The sequence below is a fragment of the Trichechus manatus genome, unplaced genomic scaffold (genome assembly GCF_000243295.1).
Source record: "Trichechus manatus latirostris isolate Lorelei unplaced genomic scaffold, TriManLat1.0 scaffold00001, whole genome shotgun sequence".
Taxonomy (NCBI): Eukaryota; Metazoa; Chordata; class Mammalia; order Sirenia; family Trichechidae; genus Trichechus; species Trichechus manatus.
The window spans coordinates 25,200,798-25,205,363 of NW_004443937.1; positions in this window are offsets into that span (position 1 = coordinate 25,200,798).

Sequence of the window (4,566 nt, forward strand, 5' to 3'; positions counted from 1 at the left end):
TGTTCTGTAAGACTTCATCTTAAGTAAGAACATCAGCACAATTGGAAGAGTGTAGTCAATGTCACTGAACTGTGTGTGTCAAAATTTTTGAAATGGTGTATCTTTGGCTATGTGTATTTTCACCAAAAAAAAAAAGGTTGAGAAGTTAGAAGGTTGACATGTTGTAGGGTTGTTAACCAATGTCATAAAACCATATGTGTACTACTGTTTCATGAGAAACTATTTGTTCTGTAAGCCTTCACCTGAAGTACAACAAAAAAAAAAGAAAAAAAAAAACACATTTTGCCAGAACTTAGAAATGTTGATAAGGACTAATGTTTATCAATCAGTTGATTGACAATAAACACTTGAAGACAAATTGTGGAGAAAAGCAAGCTCTTAAACTCTGATGAGGCTCTCAGCTGTTAAAAGAAAAGCATTCCAGAAAATATTTTGAAATTATATTTTAGTTGGTTTTCAGAGTTTTTTCCCTTAGGCTTTCGCTGAAAAGTGAGTAGATTTTCAGTTATAATATAATTATATTATGTTCAACTGGATAACAGTGAAAAACCAATGAAAATGACTGCTGGGATTTCACAGATAAACTCAAGGTCCGAAGGGAGCCAGCTTGTCTGAACATCCACTTCCTTAACGAGAATAGAACTCCTGCCCCATTTAGATTTCCAAGTATTATGTATGAAATTTAATGGAAAGAAAACAAAAATAAACATGATAAGGTTTAAAAAAAAAATTACGTATATAGAAAATCCTCAACGAGATGGATTGACACAGTGGCTGCAACAATGGGCTCAAGCATAACAATGATTGTGAGGATGGTGCAGGACCAAGCAGTGTTTCTTTCTGTTGTACAGGGTTGCTATGTGTCAGAAATGACTCCGCGGCATCTAACAACAGCAATATATGTATATATAATAAGATAAATATAGTAGATGCTTTAGAAAATACAGGACAGTGTAAAAAAATAAAAATAACCTTAAATTCTATAATCTAGAGATAAACTGTAGTAAGTAGGTGTTACTGTTCTTGTTAAAAATTTGAGATCATATAGTATATACAAGTTTGTGTTCTCTATTTTATAACATCATGAGAATTTCCCAACGTAATGAAAGCATTTCCTTTTAATGACTTTACTGACTTCTAGTACATGGTTGGAACTTATTTAACTATTCCCTTAATGCTGGACTTCCAGGACGTTTCCAATTTGAGATATTATAGATAACAGATAAACATGGTTAAACATAAAAAAAAAAAAGTTACCTGAACCAGCTAAGTTCTACCTTTAAAGCATACTTATCATATTTGAATTATTCTAACTCATAGAAAAAGATGAAAAACATCCTATTTAATTTTATGAAGCCAGTCTATTTTAAAGACAGAATGTAAAAAGACATCTCTATCAACCTCACTTACAAATTCCTAATTTATAATCAAGACTTTAGTGAATAAAATCCAGCAATATATTGAAAAAATAATATACTATGATCTATAAAAAATATCATCCTAAATGGTAAAATATTAAAACTAAATCAATTAACATCCGAAACCATTCATGGATGCCTGCTATGACCATTGTAATTCAATATTCTCTTAGAGGGTCTAACAAATACAATGAGAGTAACAGAAACAAAAACAAAAAATTGATAAAACCTTGCATGCTTATATACCTAGAAAACTCAAGAGGTTCTAGGAAAAAACAAAACCAAACCTCCTGAAACACAAAAAAATCAATACCTCTTCCTGACACAGAGAACCAGAAACTACAAAAGAGAAGACGATTTTTTAAAAAATGAAATTTTTTAATTTTGTAGAGCAAAATAGACCATAAGTTAACTCAGTAGACAAATGATAGTTTGGAGGGAAAATAAATACTTGCACCCAAGATGGCCAATAATTTGTAAGGATTATATAAAGATTTCTTACAGATTTGCAAGAAAGAGACAAACAACCTAACAGAAACTTGTGTTGAAAGTCACACCTTGATGAGATAAGGAACCAGACTTCATACCGCAGGCTTCCCCTCAAAATGGTTGTTTCTAGCTAAGTGAATTGTTCTAGAGTAACAATCAGATAGTAACTCTGCTTTTAGTGCAATAATATAAGAGGAAAAACACATATAGTTCTTTTAAACACCGCCCCCTACTATCACCACCTAAAATAATATGCCCTCAAAATCCCAGTATTATACCTTGTACCAAACAATCTTTGCTGTGGAGGAAAGAAGAACTCTAGCATCCTTTAAATCTCTGGACCAGTGATTCTTGCCCCTGTCCTGAGAGCACCTCTTGTGAATTTCAGTCCATTTATGCGGGTTCTCCGAGACCCCGCTTAGCTGTGGGGGCTCTGATCTTTTTGTGCTGGATTGCCTAGACCCTCTGCTTCATACTCCCAATCTGCAGTGTGGCCCAGGGGGACAGACGACCTGGATTTTGGATGCAGATTCACATGAGCATCACTTGGTGTCTGTACTTTGACAGCCAGGCCCCAGCTACTGTCTTGAGCTGTTGAGATGGAATCAGGAACCCGGGTCAGGACACCCACACTGGACCGTGTGTAGAACGGTTTGTATGACAGCTTCTCCTTCAGGTGCAATTTGGCAGCCCAGTCACTTGCCCTGCTGCTGGCCCAGCCCAATCCCTACTTCCTCCCATTACCCACTGATCTACATGTATCAGTTAAGAGACCATGGAACATTGCCCAGTGACCTTGGATGAAGTAGGTAATGATGAAATAATGAGATGCCATCAGTTTCTGGGCTGCATCTTGGTTCCACCCCTTGTTTGCAGCTTCCTTGACACATGAGTCATCCCTTTCCTCCTGGAGGCTGTGAGGAGACTCTTCAGAGAGCACAGCAACACAAGGCTGTGTGCAGAAAGAACCAAGATGGAGATTACACAGTATGGATGGAGGTGGCATCAACAGTATCTCTGCCCCAGCAATAAGGTTGCTATGACAAAGCAAGATGGGGAGTCTCCCCTGGAGACTGACCAAGCAGTGGTGACACATCCCAGGAGTGAGTGGGCTTTGGGGTGAGCTGGAGAGCAGGGAGATGGGGCACAGAGAACATACTTTCCAAAAGCAGAGGGAGAGATGAGTCATGTAGATCACTCAAAACCTGCAAGAAGAAAATTACTCTAAGTACTTAAAATTAAAGGTTGTTAGTTTCAATCCTGCTGTAGAAGCTAAGACAAAAAGGCAAAAAAAAAAACAGGTGAGAAGGAGGGGATTTTAACACAGGAATTGAAACTGAGGCAGTCTGGGTCTGAGAGGGGCAAAGGTGTTTTCTTCTCTTTCCTCATTTGTGCTCTTTTCTCCCCCACATCCCAATCAAGGCTAGAACTCTGGAATCAGACACAGTGTGAGAGTGCCTCAGAAGAATTGCCTGTGAACCTAGCTCCGATCCATAAGCAGTATCTTTGTGATTTGCCGAGAGCTCCCATGGCGTCCACCAGGCATTGAGAAAGCAGTGTAAATGGATGTAGCATTGAGCTAAGCATTACGGGAAATGTCAGACCTAGTCTCTGTATGATGCAATCAGTCTGGCTATCTGAATCTTTAGCAAACACCCCAGGAGTCTCATATGTTCAGGCAACACTGGTTTAGATCATCGTTTCCTTAGATAAGATGGGTAATTGAAATTCCCAGTAGCCTGCCAAGCCTGTTCTTGACACCTGTCAGACTTCTCACCTGCCCGAGAGCCCCGTGACTTCCACCCCATCCTCATGCTCTGAAAGGCAATAAACAATGGGGCTAACTTGTTTGATGTAGGACCTGGCTACTCAAAGTGTGGTCTGTGGACCACCAGCAGCGGCATCACCTGGGAGCTTATCAGACCCCACCTCTGGCCTACTGAATCTGAATCTGCATTTTCAGCAAGATCCGCAGGTGATTTGTAACATGTTCCAGCTTGAGAAACACTACTGTAGGCAATAAGGCAGAGTGGAGAGACTACTGAGAGTTGGGTTGCTACAGAAAGCTTCATAAACAAGATGGGTCTTGGAGAAAACCTAAATATGGATCCAGTAGATTTAGGAGAAAGGTGTCCCTGGTGGCACAAATGGTTGAACACTCAGCTGCTAACTGAATGGTGGTTTGAGTCCACCCAGAAAGACACCTTCGGAAAGAAAGGCCTGGTGATCTATTTCAAAAAAATCAGCCACTGAAAACCCTATGGAGCACGGTTCTACTCTGACATACATGGGGTTGCCATGAATCGGGGTCAACTCGATGGGGAAAAAAAAAAGACTTTAGAGAAGTGCTGGGATAGAAGAACTGGCAGTAGTTCTCAAGGCCCATTTCAAATGCTTCCCACATATGAACTCAGGATGGCACGTCCACCCTGCCTACCCTCTCCCCAGCAAAGGGGACTTCCAATGGAGGAAATGGCTCTGGTTCTCAGGAGTGAAGCAATCACAGGGACGTGCCTTCACAGAAGAGATAAGGGGCAGGATGTCAAGCTCCCAGGCTTGCCAAGTCAAGAATCACCTGAACTAATGGGCCACAATTACCACAGCCTCCACCAGACTGAGCCCAGCACAACTAGATGGCGCCCGGCTACCGCTACCACCA